At 43.4% G+C, this 17,929-nt stretch overlaps 1 long non-coding RNA gene across 1 annotated transcript in view; it reads right to left on the minus strand.

Moving 5' to 3' along the window:
- Positions 1-1,352: 1,352 nt before the first annotated feature.
- LOC141095210 (uncharacterized) overlaps positions 1,353-17,929 on the minus strand; it is a 79,529-nt gene continuing 62,952 nt past the window's right edge. Inside the window, exon 4 of the long non-coding RNA XR_012233335.1 lies at positions 1,353-2,335. This is a non-coding gene — a long non-coding RNA (uncharacterized lncRNA). The remainder of the gene's footprint in view (positions 2,336-17,929) is intronic.

Below are 17,929 nucleotides of genomic sequence, written 5' to 3' on the forward strand. Positions count from 1 at the left end.
CGTCCTGCGTACCTATTTTTAACATTGGGTTTGCAGGGATATGCGTTGTGTGCAGATGCGTCCGCATGCGTTGTTTTCACGTGCCCGCCGACCGCACTGAAATGCAACATGTTTCGTCTGACGGGCATGTCACAACGATGCACGAGGATGCATCCACATACAACGCATGTCCCTGTGTACCCAATGTTAAAGATAAGTGCGCAGGACGATGCGGAAGTAGGCGGAGAGTAGACGAAAGATTTACTCAGCCCTACGCAATCTACCCAAATGCACGTGTGCACTCAGCCTAAAGCCCCCCTTACACATAGTGATATCGTTAGCAATATCGCTGTAACATCAACGATTTTGTGACGTAGCAGCGATATTGCTAGCGATATCGCTATGTGTGATACTTACCTCTGACCGGCTCCCCCGCTGCTCATCGCTGGTCACGCGAGAACGTCTTGGATCATTTCACGTCGGCCACTTCCTGCGGCGCCGACGAGCGACGCTTGGATGCGGGCGGGAGGACGTCAGGATCGCCACATCTGACAGGTAAGTAGTGACTCCCGACCGCTGCTATGTCGCTGGTGAGATCTGCCTGTGTGGCAGCTCACTAGCGACCACTTAGCGATGCACCAGCGATCCATATCGTTGTCGGGATCACCGCTAAGTGTAACGGTACCCTAAGATAAATGTTTGATTTTGCCAAAAATGTTAATTTGATATTTTTATATAATAAAAATAAAATACAAATACCATAAATTAATGTTATTTTTTTTGTTTTATTAATTTTACTAGCTAAAGAGCCCAGCGTTGCCCAGGCATAGTAACTAACTGTTGTTAGTTATAACAAATTATAATAATTATCCTCCATCCCATAGTCCCATGCCCATATACCCATCACAAATCCTCCATCCCATAGTCCAGTGCCCATATACTATCATACATATCCTCCATCCCATAGTCCAGGAACACACTTGTGAGTGTGATGTGAGAAACTCACGCGAGTCTCTTGCATCAATTCCCGCCACAGCCGCCGCCTCTCGGTGCCGTAGTGTGCGGCAGCATAGAAATACCGAGTGCCGGCGGCCGTGGCGGGAATTGATGAGAGTCTCGTGAGTTTGTCGCGCCACACTCCAGTGTGACTGATTCTGCTCAGTTACAAGTATAAATCAAAAGATGGTGGTGGAGGTTTGGAAGGTCACCAGTAATATATTTAGATGGCGGCTGTTCATTAGGTCAGGGAATACATTTGTATAATTACTCCAGCACTGTAATCAAATGAGCTGGAGTATTAGCAAAAGTATTATGTTATTCAGCAAAAGAGCCCTTGTATATACCCCTTATGTTAAAGTTGTTAAAAAAACAGAAAATTTTGAAAGATAACTTTATTTTTAAACCAATAAAAACATTATGACAAACATTGTCATATTTTTTTCAATATGAAAACATTTTTTTAACTTTTGGTCAAATAAGTGAATTCTTTGACCACAGAACAAGAATGTTGCCTTGCTTCAAAGAAGGTGTTTGGTCTCTTTGTGGTGAAGCGGGTCTTGTGGCAATGTCAAAATCGGTGTGGCAGACTTTGAACTGATTGATAGCTGGTCAGCGACATTTGTCAGGAATTAACGCAGCTTGAACAAAGTGAATGGAGTGGGCACAAAAACGATGGTGTGCAAAAGCTGTGGTAAAGTCTCTGTACCCCCAGATGCAAAATACGGGTTCTTAATTTAAAAATTGGTATTCAGGGCAATACCCATATGTAGGAGCTGGATCTGAACTAAAACTTGAATTCGGTGAGGGGACTGGCCTTTGTGATCCACTAGACTCTGAATAATGGGAAAACGTGCTGGCTGGTCTTGGGTATCGGTAGTCAGGTTGATGTGCTGGTAGTTGGGATTTCGCCCATATACCACTAATGACCCCCACCAAAAGGTCATTCAAAGGAGCAAGTGGTGAAGGGTCCTCAAATGCTGCAAGTGTCGCAAGCACAGTACTCATGAATGTTGTCTGCCTATCCGGTGGCAGTAACGAGCCTTGCTGGCTACAGTCAAGGTAAAAAAATCGAAATGATCTTCTGTTGTTGATTTTGTAATCAACTCCAGAGTCTCATTGGCCATCCTTGCTGTATTAGTGTCATAATTTTTTTTTTTTTTGGGGGGGGGTACTCAGTTACTACCACCGGATAGGCAGCTCTTTTTGTGCTTGCTGTTGCATCTGTTTCAGCAGAACATGTGGCACCAGCTGCAGGAGAAGATGTGGCACCAGCGGCAGAAGAAGATGTTCCTGCTGCCTCTTCCATGTCGTCATCTTCAGGCTCAGGAGGATAAATGTTCCCTTCAGTGCTGTAGAACTAAAAGAAAATAAGTCTTCATTATTAAGGCTATATATATCTTTAATTACTAACACTATTATCATTCTCAGTCCACTTTTTAAAAAATAGTATTAATTGTTAAATAACGTTTTTTCACAAAAAATTTACTTCAGATCCAAATGGTTTTATTTTATCAAGGGTAACAGTAGAAATTGGACCCCGAAAGTTGTACAATTTGTCCCAAGTATGCTGATACTCCATATGTGAAGGTGAAACACTGTTTGAGCGCATGGCAGAGCTCGGAAGGGAAGGAGCACCGTTTGACTTTTCAATGCAAAATTGGCTGGAATTGAGATCGGACGCCATGTTGCATTTGGAGAGCCCCTGATGTGCCTAAACAGTGGAAACCCCCCAATTCTAACTCCAACCCTAACCCCAACACACCCCTAACCCTAATCCCAACCCTATCCCTAATCCAAACCCTAACCCTAATCTCAACCCTAACTGTTGTGAGTTCATTTTCCCCTTCACCTTTGATGTCTGATGAACTCCCTCTGCTGGTGAAGAGAGGTAGTGAAATTGATTGGGATGGGAAGAACCTGTCATCTGAACAGGCGGAGTGTGATTGGACATCTGGAATTTCTGAGTGGATATAAGGCAGCCAACGCCCTGAAGGGTTTGCTGGTGATCCTTTCTGCTCTGAGCTCTGGCATCCAGTTTTAGTTCCTGTCTACTAAAAGCTAAGTTTTTGCCCTACTATTATTCCATGAGATTTTGTCTGGTTTCCTTAGTGTTTGTATTCAGCCAGTCCTGGTTGGGACTGGCTGAATTCCATTTTTGTCTCTGATCAGTTGATCTCTTTGCTCTGTTTTCAGAATATACCTGAGGGCTGATATAGTGATTTTGAAGTCTAGCGACTTCAGGGCCTTTTTCCTATCAGACGGTTGGGACATTTTTGTAGGGTTTTTGCGGATTGCAGCCAGCATCTTTTCTGTCCTGTCCTATCTAGTTAGTTGGGCCCCATTGTTTGCTCAGCCTGTCTTTCTGTCTGTGTTTGTGTTTTCATCTGTTTTTCACCGACAATACATGTTGGGGGCTGTCTATTGCTTTGGGGTCTGCTCTGGGGCAGTTTAGATTTCCCCTTTCTTTCTTTAGGCTTATGTAGTTCTCCGGCTGTGACGAGGGGTCTAGGGCACCGTAGGAACCCCCCACGGCTACTGCTAGTTGTGGTGAATAGGATCAGGGGTCTGCAATCCGATAGCTACCAACCTCTCCGGTTTTCTGGACTTAGCTTGTATTTTTGTTTTCTCCTCCTCCGGTGACTCATTCATAACAGAATCACCAGCCATACCGCAGATTCTAGGGTACTCAATAGCAGGAAAGAATTGTAAAAAAAAAAGTATCAGAATTTTTTTTTTGTGTATATTTTTTCCTCTATTTCTCTGAGGCCGTAGGAGGAATTTTTCCTCAATGGAGATTAAGCAAATGTCTGATCGTGTGGAGCAGCTTACTGCTGAAGTGTGGGGAATTTCCGCCTATCTTGCTCATTCACATACTGCTGAACCAAAGATCCCTACTCCTGATGTGCTTTTTGGGGATCGGTCTAAATTTCTGAATTTTAAGAATAATTGTAAATTATTTTTTGCCTTGAAGCCTAACTCATCGGGGAGCTCCGCGCAGCAGGTTAAAATTGTCATCTCTTTGCTGCGCGGCGATCCCCAGGATTGGGCGTTTTCTTTGAAACCTGATGATCCTATTCTAACTGATGTGAGGCCTTGGGGTTGTTGTATGATGAACCTAATGCTATTGATCAGGCTGAAAAGGCCCTGTTAGCATTGAGCCAGGGTCAGGATTCTGCAGAGTTGTACTGTCAAAAATTCCGAAAGTGGGCGGTCCATACTACCTGGAATGATGGTGCCTTGGCAGCCCTCTTTCGGAAGGGTTTGTCAGAAACCGTAAAAGATACTATGGTCGGATTTCCTGTTCCCTCTGGTCTTGACGATTCTATGTCATTAGCCATTCAGGTTGATCGGCGTTGGCGTGAACGCAAAACTGTACGAGAGGTGTTGCCACCTGTTGAACAATGTCTGAACCTATGCAATGTGATAGAGTTTTGTCTAGGGCGCAACACTCAGGAGTTCAGAAGGCGTAATAAGCTGTGTTTTTTCTGTGGAGATGCCTCTCATATGATTTCTGTCTGCCCTAAACGAGAGAAATGTTTTGCACACACATTTACTGTGGGTGGTGTTCAACCTAAGTTTCTTCTGGCAATTACTCTGATCTGCTCCCTGTCCACATTTTCCGCTAAGGCTTTTGTGGATTCGGGAGCAGCTCTGAACCTGATGGACTTGGATTTTGCTAAACGTTGTGAGTTTCCTATGACACCTCTGCGGACGCCTATCCCTTTGAGGGGTATTGATGCTACTCCTTTGGCGAAGAATAAACCTCAGTTTTGGACCCAGGTGGTAATGCGGGTCGCCCCAGACCATCAAGAAAATTGCAGATTTTTGGTGTTGCATAATTTGCATGATACCATTGTTCTGGGGTTTCCCTGGTTGCAAATCCATAATCCAGTTTTGGATTGGAAATCTGTGTCTGTGGCGAGTTGGGGTTGTCGGTGTGCCCTTAGTGACGCTCCTGTTTTCTCCACCTCTCCCCAGTCGCATGATGTTCCTGACTATTTGGCTGATTTTTATGATGTATTCAGTGAGAATGAGTCTGCGTCTTTGCCTCCTCATAGGAGTTATGACTGTGCAATTGAGCTGAGCCCTGGGTGTAAGTTTCCCAAGGGTCGACTTTTCAATTTATCTGTACCCGAGCATGAGGCTGTGCGATCCTATATTAAGGAGGCATTGGAGAAGGGTCATATTAGACCATCCTCTTCACCCTTAGGTGCTGGGTTTTTTTTTGTGGCCAAGAAAGATGGTTCATTAAGGCCTTGTATTGACTATCGTTCCCTCAACAAAATTACTGTTAAATATCAGTATCCGTTACCCCTGATTTCTGATCTATTCTCCAGAGTTAAAGGTGCTTGCTGGTTTACCAAGCTTGACCTCAGGGGGCGTATAATCTTATTCGCATTAAGCAGGGGGATGAATGGAAGATGGCATTTAATACTCCGGAGGGACATTTTGAGTACCTGGTGATGCCTTTTGGGCTCACTAATGCCCCTTCTGTCTTCCAGTGCTTCATGAATGATATTTTCCGAGATTTTGTGGATAAATTTTTGATCATCTATCTGGATGATATTTTGATCTTTTCCAGGGATTGGGACTCTCATGTGGAACATGTTCGGACTGTGTTCCGGATTTTGAGGGAGAATTCCCTGTATGTCATGGGATCGAAATGCCTTTTTGGTGTACAGAGGATTTCATTTTTGGGATTTATTTTGTCTCCGTCAACTATTGAAATGGACCCGGCCAAGGTACAGGCCATTTATGATTGGGTTCAGCCCACTTCTTTGAAGGCCCTCCAGAAGTTTTTGGGTTTTGCTAATTTTTATCGTAAATTTATAGCTAATTTTTCTGGTATTGCCAAACCATTGACTGATTTGACTAAGAAGGGTGCTGATGTGCTGAATTGGTCTCTGGAGGTTGTTTCTTCCTTTCAGGAGCTGAAGCGAAGGTTCACTTCTGCCCCGGTTTTGCGGCAACCTGATGTCTCACTCTCGTTTCAGGTAGAGGTGGACGCTTCTGAGATTGGTGCAGGAGCTGTTTTGTCCCAAAAAGATCCTGTAACATCTAAAATGAATCCCTGTGCTTTCTTTTCCCGAAAGTTCTCCCCATCCGAACGTAACTATGATGTGGGGAATCGGGAACTGTTAGCCATGAAATGGGCAATTGAGGAGTGGAGATATTGGTTGGAGGGAGCTAAACATCAAGTCGTGGTCCTTACTGACCACAAGAATTTGATTTACCTGGAGTCGGCCAAACGCTTGAATCCTAGACAGGCTAGGTGGGCCATGTTTTTCACACGTTTTGATTTTGTGGTCTCTTTTCTTCCGGGCACTAAGAATGTCAAGGCAGATGCCCTCTCTAGGAGTTTCTTTGCTGATTCTCCTATTGTGACCAAGCCTGCTACCATCTTAGGTGAGGGGGTAGTTGTTTCTGCCATCTCGCCCGATTTGAGACGTGCTCTGGAAGAGTTTCAGGAGGACAAACCTGAGCGTTGTCCCATTGGAAAATTGTATGTTCCTGACCAGTGGAGGAAGAGAGTGATGTCTAAGGTTCATTGCTCCGCATTGGCTGGTCATCCAGGTATTTTTGGTACTAGAGATTTGGTGAGTCGGTCTTTTTGGTGGCCTGCTTTGTCTCGTGATGTCAGGAATTTTGTGCAGTCCTGTGGGACTTGCTCCCGGTCTAAACCTTGTTCTCGCTCTAGTGGGTTGTTGATGCCTTTGCCGGTGCCCAGGAGGCCATGGACCCATATTTCAATGGATTTTATCTCTGATATGCCTGTCTCTCAGAGAATGACTGTTATTTGGGTGATTTGTGATAGATTCTCTAAGATGGTCCATCTTGTACCACTCCCTAAGTTGCCATCTTCCTCAGAGTTGGTGCCCCTGTTTTTGCAACAGGTGGTTCGCTTGCACGGGATTCCTGAGAACATTGTATCTGACAGAGGAGTTCAGTTTGTTTCTAGATTTTGGAGGACTTTCTGTTCCAAGCTGGGAATTCAGTTGTCCTTCTCCTCTGCGTTTTACCCTCAGACCAATGGGCAGACGAAGAGAACAAACCAGACTTTGGAGTCGTATTTGAGATGTATTATTTCTGCTGATCAGGATGATTGGGATTCATTTTTGCCCTTGGCCGAATTTGTTTTAAGTAATAGAGCTAGTTCTGCCACTTTGATGTCACCTTTTTTTTGTAACTTTGGGTTTCATCTTCGATTCTCTTCAGGGCAGGTGGAGTCTTCTGCCTGCCCAGGTGTTGACACTGTGGTGGAGAGAATGCACCAGATCTGGGACCAAGTGGTGGATAAGTTGTCTCTCTCCCAGGAAAAGGCCCAGCAGTTTTCCAACCGGCATAGGACCATTGGTCCCCGGTTTAAGGTGGGTGATATGGTTTGATTGTCATCAAAGAATATCTCTATGAAGGTGGCTTCTCCAAAGTTTAAACCTAGATTTATTGGACCTTACAAAATTTTGGAAATTCTTAATCCGGTCTCTTTTCGATTGGCTCTTCCTGTTACATTCAAGATCCATAACGTGTTTCATAAGTCTCTGTTAAAGAGGTTTGTTGAGCCAGTAGTTCCTGTGGTGGCACCTCCTGACCCTGTATTGGTTGAAGGTAATGTGGAATATGATGTTGAGAAGATACTGGATTCTCGTCTGGTTAGACGGAGACTCCAGTATTTGGTTAAATGGAAGGGTTATGGCCAGGAGGATAATTCTTGGGTCCCTGCATCCGATATTCATGCCGAAAGATTGGTTCGTGCTTTTCATCGGGCCCATCCTGATCGCCCTGGTGGCGTGGATGAGGGTTCGGTGACCCCTCCTCAAGGGGGAGGCACTGTTGTGAGTTCATTTTCCCCTTCACATTTGATGTATGACTGATGAACTCCCTCTGCTGGTGAAGAGAGGTAGTGAAATTGATTGGGATGGGAAGAACCTGTCATCTGAACAGGCGGAGTGTGATTGGACATCTGGAATTTCTGAGTGGATATAAGGCAGCCGATGCCCTGCAGGGTTTGCTGGTGATCCTTTCTGCTCTGAGCTCTGGCATCCAGTTTTAGTTCCTGTCTACTAAAAGCTAAGTTTTTGCCCTGCTATTATTCCATGAGATTTTGTCTGGTTTCCTTCAGCCAGTCCAGGTTGGGACTGGCTGAATTCCATTTTTGTCTCTGATCAGTTGATCTCTTTGCTCTGTTTTCAGAATATACCTGAGGGCTGATATAGTGATTTTGAAGTCTAGCGACTTCAGGGCCTTTTTTCCTATCAGACGGTTGGGACATTTTTGTAGGGTTTTTTGCGGATTGCAGCCAACATCTTTTCTGTCCTGTCCTATCTAGTTAGTTGGGTCCCATCATTTGCTCAGCCTGTCTTTCTGTCTGTGTTTGTGTTTTCATCTGTTTTTCACCGACAATACATGTCCCCTTTCTTTCTTTAGGCTTATGTAGTTCTACGGCTGTGACGAGGGGTCTAGGGCACCGTAGGAACCCCCCACGGCTACTATTAGTTGTGGTGAATAGGATCAGGGGTCTGCAATCCGATAGCTACCAACCTCTCCGGTTTTCTGGACTTAGCTTGTATTTTTGTTTTCTCCTCCTCCGGTGACTCATTCATAACACCGAACCCTAATCCCAACGCTAACCCTAATCCGAACCTTGACCCTAATACCAACCCTAAACCTAATCACAACCCTAACCCTAATCCCAACCCTAACCATAATCCCAACCCTAACTATAATCCCAACCCTAATCCCTAGAGGGGAGGCCCCCAAAAAAATGACATGGTGTCCCCCTATAATTAATAGCCAGAAAGGCTATGCAGACAGCTGCAGGATGATATTTATAGCCTTGGAAGGGATCATGGATATTGACCCCCCTGGCGACAAACACCAGCCTGCAGCCACCCCAGAAAAGGCACATCTCCAAGATGCGCCAATTCTGGCACTTAACCTCTATCTTCCCACAGCCATGTAGCAGTGGCATATGGATTAATAAGGAGTTAATGTCACCTTTGTATTGTAAGGTGACATCATGCCTGGAGGCAATAAGACACCTCTCCATTACTGATCCTAAAAAAAAATGGCGCAGACTACCACCCAATTTTCAAGTCCAGAAAGGGAAAGCCAGCGACTCTGGGCCGATGTTTATAGCCTGGGAAGCGGGTAATACCCATGGATTTTCCCAGACTATTAATATCAGCCCACATCTATCTGCATAGCCTTTACTGGCTATTAAAATAGGGAGGCCCCCAAAAAAATTAAGTGGGGTCCCCCTATAATTAATAGCCAGAAAAGGCTATGCAGACAGCTGTGGGCTGATATTCATAGCCTAGGAAGGGACCATGGATATTGGCCCTCCCTGATTACAAACACCAGCACACAGCTGCCCTACAAATCGTGCATCTCTAAGATGCACCAATTCCGGTGCTTAACCTCTCTCTTCCCACTGTCATGTAGCGGTGGCATATGGGGTAATAAGGGGTTAATGTCACCTTTGTATTGTAAATTGACATCAAGCCTAGATGTAAGTGACAGCACGGAGCTGCAAAACTTTGGAGAAGTCCAGCTGCACAGTGATACACTGACAGGAGCATAGCTCCTGGTAGTGTATCGCCGGCGAACGTGGGAGATCGGTGTGGGACATTAGTTATTATTGGATTATGGCGGACCAGGGAGTATACTATTGGTTTATTTTTTAATTTTTTACAGGAGATCGATGGCTTCGGGGAATTAGGTGTATATGGTATGCACTCTATGTTGTATGTTGCATGTACTATATCTTGTATGTACTGTATGTGATTATACTGTATGTACTGTATGTGTATTGCATGTGATTATGTGTTTTGTCAACAATTGTACTCAGTCGCCAGATGATGGGACTACTCCCAAATTCATAGCCTGATGGGAGCAGTAATCCCATCCGACAACTGAGTACAATCCCTGACACACTGTCATTGCATGGGGACAGACACAGACAGACACACACAGACAGACAGACACACACATAGACAGACACACACATAATTTACCAGATCTATCAGACCCCCGACATCCATCCCCATGCGACGATAGGACTCCATGCCCGTTCCAAGATGGTGACGCCTACTTCCATGACAATAGACACACACACTCCGCCCACACACTTCTTCCTGACATCACTTCCCTCTGCAGTGTTTTTGACACCCAAATCCACAACAAATCCACAGATCTTTTTACATCTGTGGTTTTGCTGCGGATTTGCCTGGCTCAATGGAAGCCAATGGGTGCGGAAACGCTGCAGATCCGTAAAAAGAATTGACATGCTGTGGAAAAAAATGCTGCAATTCCGCATGGATTTTTCCACAGCATGTGCACAGCAATTCTTAAATTCACATTGAATAACACTGGCTGTGCACTACACTGTGGATTTGATGCAATTCCACACATTCAAAAAAGCTGCGGAAACGCATTTATATCCGCAACGTGTGCACACAACCTAAAGGTCCCTGGGGACCGAGCCACATTGAAGACTAGTATGACAGGTGAGTCTCTGGCGGCTTCTCCCTGCCCACTGCCCTGGATTGACAAGTCCCCTGTCTATTGTGAGTTCATTGAGTTCTCCTTCCAGGCTCCCTCTGGTGGTAACAGGAGGTAGTGAGGATGATTTAATCAGTAGAGATCTGCCACCTGTTAATGAGGATGACGATTGGACCTCAGGAATCTCAGATTGGATTTAAGACAGCCGACGCCCTACTCTGGTGCTGGTGATTCCTTCTGCTTGTCAGGTCTTTGTTCTCAGCTCTGTTCCAGTCAGCTCAAGCTAAGTTTCTCTGCTAATGTTCACACTTGATTTTGTTGTTCTATTCAGTTTTTTGTGTGGTCAGCCAGCCCCGGCTGGGCTGTGCTGAATTTCCACTCTTATTTATCTGTATTTGCCAATTTGCTTTTTGTCCCTTATTAGATTGGCCTCTTTTTGCTCTGTCTCAGAATATTTCAGAGTGCTGATATAGTGGGAGAAGTCTAGTGACTTCAGGGTTAATTTTGTTATCAGAAGTGTTGGACATTATTTTGTAGGGTTTTGGGCAGATTGCAGACAGTGTCTTTCCTTTCCTCTCCTTTCTAGTTAGTTTGGGCCCCATCGTTTGCTCGGCCTATTTTCCTGCCTTTGTTTGCGTTTTCATCTTGTTTCACTGTCAATACGTGTGTGTGGGCTGTCTATTCCTTTGGGGTCTGCTCTGGGGCAGTTAGTTTTCCCCTTTTCTTGCTTTAGGTTTATTTAGTACTCCAGCCGTGATGAGACGTCTAGGTTCATCATAGGTACGCTCCACGGCTGCTGCTAGTTGTGTGGTTAGGATCAGGGATCTGCAATCTGCATAGTTACAAACCTCCCTGGTTTTTCTGGGCTTAGCATGTTTAGGTTTTTTCCTCCTCGGTGACCCATTCATAACACCTGCCTATTCGCGCACAAAGGCAAAGACCTGTCAATCCAGGAGGGAAGAAATCGCCTAGGACCTACCAGTACGACTAGTCTCAAGCACGGCTCTGTCCCCAGTATGTTTTTCAGAGTCAAACCTACCTGGCTAAGATCATGCAGCCAGTGCCTGATACATGCGGTCCACGGATTAGGCAGCATGTTTCAGCTGTCAGGTTCACTTTAATATTAATCTCCATTTTGTTATTTGGATCTTACAATCTTCAGGTTCCATTGTTGATCTCTTATTTTGAGCCCTACAGGGAGGGTGTGAAATCCTGAATAATTTATGCATCAAAATGTAATAATGATATTAAGTAAGAACTGGCCAAGAAATAAGGCATTTCACCAAGTCTCACAATAACAACTACATTGAATCATATCTTATGACTGAATACTCCTTCCTGTATGGCACAGTACATGGACTAATAGACAGACTATAATATATATTTCGCCATTCACATTAGTTAAAAGTTGTCCATTCCTACAAATTTCAGTAGGATCGTCCAGTCATCAAATGTGCATGGGGTCTCTCTGATTCTCCTTCCCCTACAAGTGATTCTGGGAAGCAATGATTGGGCAATTTTAATTTTTTCACTTGTTGCAGATAAATAATGCTGATTTACACATGAATGCTTCATGTATATAGAAGGGTTGAGAGGTATAGCTGTGTGTCAACCAAACATGCATTCAATTGACAATCTAAGCTGTGTGGGAGCCTTATTTTCCTACCTACAGGACATATAATACTGGTGATTTATACTTATCTACTAGACCTGATTATCAGGCCTACAGATGACTACCCATTCCTGCAACTACACGTGGGGACAAACGACACCGCAAGAAACGAACTGGAAACCATCTGCAGAGACTTTGAAAACTTAGGCAAGAAAGTGAAAGAACTGGGAGCGCAAGTGGTCTTCTCTTCCATCCTCCCAGTGGATGGCCATGGAGCAAGGAGGTGGAATAAGATTCTGCAGGTGAACAACTGGCTACGTCGATGGTGCCGTCAGCAACGATTTGGATTTCTGGATCACGGAATGAATTACCTATACGATGAACTACTTGCTAGAGATGGGGTGCACCTTACGAAGACTGGAAAACATGTATTTGGAAGTCGCCTTGCTACACTTGTAAGGAGAGCTTTAAACTAGAACAACGTGGGAAGGGAAGCAAAAGACCAGAAAAAGCCATACACCTGACAAATGCTATTGAGAACTCTGCTATTAGAAGTGGAAAGGAAGAACAAAGACAAAAGAATCTAAATAATAAAAATATTGGAGAAAGAGAAAACAATCACAAACTAAAATGTTTCTATACTAATGCACAAAGCATGGGCAACAAACAAGGAGAATTGGAACTACTAACACAGGAAAAGAAATATGATGTCATTGGAATCACTGAAACTTGGTGGGACGGTACACATGACTGGAATACTAGACTAGAAGGATACAACTTATTTGCAAGAAACAGACTTGATAAACGAGGAGGAGGTGTCGCATTGTATGTTAGAAATGCATATATCTGCACAGAGATTGAAGCTTCTGAGACTGGGAATTCTGTGGAAACTGTTTGGGTAAGAATACAAGGACAAAACAATGGAAAGGACACCATTGTAGGCATTTACTACAGGCCGCTTGTGCAAGCTGAAGATATGGATGAACTCTTTATGCATCAAATGGCCAAGTTCTCCAAAAAATATGACATAGTTGTCATGGGAGATTTCAACTATCCAGACATTTGTTGGGAATCTCTCTCAGGCAAAACTAACAGGTCAAGGAAATTCTTATCCTCTCTTGCTGACAACTTTATCTTCCAAAAGGTAGGGGAGAAAACAAGGGGAACTGCTACCTTGGATCTAATCTTTATAAACAGGGAGGAAATGGTTGAGGAGGTAAAAGTGGCTGGGACCCTAGGAGGTAGCGACCATGCTATTTTAGAATTTTGGATAACTAGAGGAGGAAGACCTGTGAAGACTCAGACGTCAAGGTTAGATTTCAGAAAGGCAGATTTTAAGGGATTCAGAAAGAGAATTGGAGGGATCCAATGGCTGGATATCCTTAAAGACAAAAATGTCCAGGAAGGATGGGAAATCTTGAAAAATGAAATTCTCAAAGCACAATTGTTAACAATTCCAAAAAGAGGGAAGAATAGGAAGCATTTAAGGAAACCAGGATGGATGAACACAGAACTTAAGCACATGCTAAAAAGGAAGAAAGAAATGTTTATAAAATGGAAAGAGGGAGGCATATCTAAAGAAGAATATAATGCTGTCTGCAGAACCTGCAGGGCACAAATCAGATTAGTAAAGCTGACAATGAATTGAGGCTTGCAAGAGATGTCAAAAGCAATCATAAAGGATTTTGGGGATATGTCAAAAGTAAAAGAAAAGTCAAAGATGCTATAGGATTTTTACAGGATGAAAATGATGAAATGGTAAGACAGGATGTTGAGAAGGCCGAACTTTTAAATTCCTATTTTGCATCTGTTTTCTCTCAGAAAGGAAATGTAACCTCAACTGTTCTTCACTGTCCTATTAAGGGAATAGAAGAATCCAGGATATCTATAAACAGAAAGATAGTGAGGAAACACTTAGCTAACCTAAATGAATTCAAGTCTCCAGGTCCAGATGAATTACACCCCAGAGTACTGAAGGAGATAGCAGAAGAAATTTTTGAACCCCTCTCCATAATCTTTGAAAATTCTTGGAGAACAGGAGAAGTCCCAGAAGACTGGAGAAGAGCAAATGTTGTTCCTATCTTCAAAAAGGGGAAGAAGGTGGACCCAGGCAACTTTAGGCCGGTGAGCCTGACTTCTATACCAGGAAAGATCTTTGAACAAATTATTAAACAACATGTATGTCAGTACCTAGATAAGAATGAAGTGATTAAACAGAGTCAGCATGGGTTTGTAACTAATAAGTCATGTCAGACTAACTTAATTTCCTTCTATGATGGAATCACTGATTGGGTGGATCAAGGAAATGCTGTAGATATAGTATACCTTGACTTCAGCAAAGCATTTGACAAAGTATCTCATACAATCCTTATTGAAAAAATGACTAAGTATGGAATGGACAAGGCAACTGTTAGGTGGATTCATAACTGGCTTAGTGATCGGACCCAAAGAGTGGTCGTAAATGGCTGCACATCCAGTTGGAAGAATGTCTCAAGTGGGGTACCACAGGGCTCTGTCCTGGGCCCTGTATTATTCAACATCTTTATCAACGATTTAGATGAAGGAATTGAGGGTAAACTGATTAAATTTGCTGATGACACAAAGCTAGGTGGGATAGCTAATACTAGAGAAGAGAGAGAGAGGATTCAAAAAGATATAAATAAACTGGAGCAGTGGGCAGCAACTAACAGAATGTTTTTTAACAGGGAAAAATGCAAAGTACTACATCTGGGCAATAAAAATGAAAAAAGCATATACAGAATGGGAGGAATAGGGCTAAGCAACAGCACATGTGAAAAAGACTTGGGTATACTAATAGATCACATACTGAATATGAGTCAACAGTGTGATGCAGCAGCAAAAAAGGCAAATGCAATTCTAGGATGTATTAACAGAAGCATACAGTCTAGATCACGTGAAGTCATTATTGCCCTCTACTCCTCTTTGGTCAGACCTCATCTGGAATATTGTGTCCAGTTTTGGGCACCACATTTTAAAAAAGACATCAACAAACTGGAGCAAGTTCAGAAAAGAGCGACCAGAATGGTGACCGGTCTGCAAACCCTGTCTTATGAGGAAAGGTTGCAGGATTTGGGAATGTTTAGTTTGCAAAAGAGAAGACTGAGAGGAGACTTAATAGCTGTCTACAAATATCTAAAGGGCTGTCACATTGTAGAAGGATCATTGTTATTCTCATTTGCACAAGGAAAGACTAGAAGCAATGGGATGAAACTGAATGGGAGGAGACACAGATTAGATATTGGAAAAAACTTTTTGACAGAGTGATCAATGAGTGGAACAGGCTGCCACGAGAAGTGGTGAGTTCTCCTTCAATGGAAGTCTTCAAACAGAGGCTGGACAGACATCTGACTGGGATGATTTAGTGAATCCTGCTTTGAGCAGGGGGTTAGACCAGATGGCCCAGGAGGTCCCTTCCAACTCTATGATTCTATGATTCTATGATTCTTTAAACACCTTCACTCCCCAAGTCTGTTTTCACCTTTTTACAATTTACAATTCTGACCAGTGTCAATTTACGTAGTAACAACTCTGGAACGCTTCAACAGATCCCACTGATTCTGGGAATGTTTTTTCATGACATATTATACTTCATGATAGTGGTAAAATTTGTTTGCTTTGTCTTACGCTTATTTGTGAAAAAATTGGAAATTTGGCAAAAATTTGGAACATTTCTTAGCTTTCAAACTTTTAATTTTTATGCCCTTATGTCACACAAAGTAGTTAAAAATAGCATTTCCCACATGTCTACTTTACATCAGCACAATTTTTGAAACATAATTTTTTTGGGGTAGGAACTTAGAAGGGTGAAAAGTTGACCAGTGATTTCTCATTTTTCCAAAATTTACAAAACCATTATTTTTAGGCTACTTTCACACATCAGGTTTTCGGCGTCAGGCGCGATCCGGCGTCGTGCCGGAACGCCGGATCCGGCAAATGTTTCTTAAAACCGGATGTGACGGATCCGGTTTTCTGCCGGATCCGTCTTTTTCTGGACAGACAAAACCGGATCCGTCTCATCCGGTTCATCTGTTTTTCTATCCGTTTTTTCGACGGATTACGCTGGATCCGGTTTTTAAAATTGACCCTTGTGGCCTTCCGAACGGGATTGGCTACTGGAAAACTATATATAGCGTGTTCCTACAGCCCTTCTTTGACAGGTTGTAGAGGAGAAAGTGCAGGTTGGAGAGAAGAGCAAGTTACTGGCGAAGATGGATGTTGTGATTGGAAATATTTTGAAGAATTTGGCGGATTTTACAGCGGAGGCAAATCGTTAGAGGGTGATTGTTCTGGAGAAGAAGAGAGCGAGACAGCAGTGCATCAGGCATCGTAGACGACGTTTGTGGATCCACCCCATCACAGCCAAGAGAATGACGCGTGGGGTCTATTCTACACTATGCATGGACCTTCGACGAAACCCGGATAAATTTTTTGGATATGTTAGGATGAAAATGGAGAATTTTGATTACTTGGTGGAGCGCATTGCACACCTCATAAGAAAAGCGGACACCTATTGCCGCTTCTCTGTTTCACCCGCAGAGCGTCTGATGGTGACTTTAAGGTAAGCCACATTTATTGGATATGATCGCATCAGAGCACACTTTCACTGCAATCTTGTTGGTGGTAATTTGTATCTCCAAGTGTTATAGGTCAGTTTTGGTATGTAATGCTGTGATTTAAAACTAATTTATTGTTTTTTAATTCCCCACAGATTTCTTGCAACTGGAGAATCCCTTTCGTCACTGCATTTCCAGTACAGACTCGGGATTTCCACCATATCTGGAATTGTGAAGTACACATGCCGTGCACTGTGGGACTCCTTAGCTGAAGAGTTTTTACCAGAGCCCACAACAGAGAGGTGGATTGAAATTGCTGACAAGTTTCAACAGATATGTCAGTTTCCAAACTGCTTGGGCGCTGTGGACGGGAAACATATCCGCATTGTAAAGCCAGCTGGATCGGGATCGGAATATTTCAATTACAAGAAATATTTTTCAATTGTCCTCATGGCCATCGCTGACGCGGAATACAAATTTATTGCGGTTGATATTGGGGCCTATGGCCGCTCCAATGACTCTCAAGTTTTCAAACTGTCTGCCATGGGGCGTAAACTGTATGGAAACACCTTCCAGTTCCCACCACCTAGACCGCTGCCGCAAACATCTGGTCCACCTATGCCATTTGTCTGTGTAGGGGATGAAGCCTTCCAGCTGTCAGAACACCTTTTGAAACCGTACTCTAGCAGAGGATTGACAAGACCAAAACGCATTTTTAATTACCGCCTCACAAGAGCAAGAAGAATGGTTGAATGTACCTTTGGTATTCTGACAGCCAAATGGCGGGTCCTATTGACTGCGATCAACCTCAAGACAGAAACTGTGGACGAGGTGATCAAAGCGTGCGTGGTACTCCACAATTTTGTTATCTGCAAGGAACCCATTTCCATTGAGGACACCTCTGAAGAAACCACCTTGCAAGATTACCATGACATTACCACTAGAAGTTCTGTGACGGTTTCAGTAATGAGGGACAATTTTGCACTATACTTTATGTCACCTCAAGGCAGAGTACACTGGCAGGATGACAGAGTGTGAAAGATTTGTGCCCTAACCAAACTTGTGTACCTTCTGGACCAACAGTATATACCTTTGCCAACCAAAGTTGGCTATCTTGTCATGGTCTCTATTTTTAGCTTTAGGCCACAGGTGTGTACCTGGTTGTGTTTTATGCAAAGAATTTCACCTTTTAACAAAAGTTGTGTACATTGTTAGGAAATCACCAACAATAAACACAACTTTTTAGGTGAAATACTTTGCTTCA

Source organism: Dendrobates tinctorius, unplaced genomic scaffold (assembly GCF_039654945.1).
Source record: "Dendrobates tinctorius isolate UK_male_01 unplaced genomic scaffold, ASM3965494v1 ptg000069l, whole genome shotgun sequence".
Classification (NCBI taxonomy): Eukaryota; Metazoa; Chordata; class Amphibia; order Anura; family Dendrobatidae; genus Dendrobates; species Dendrobates tinctorius.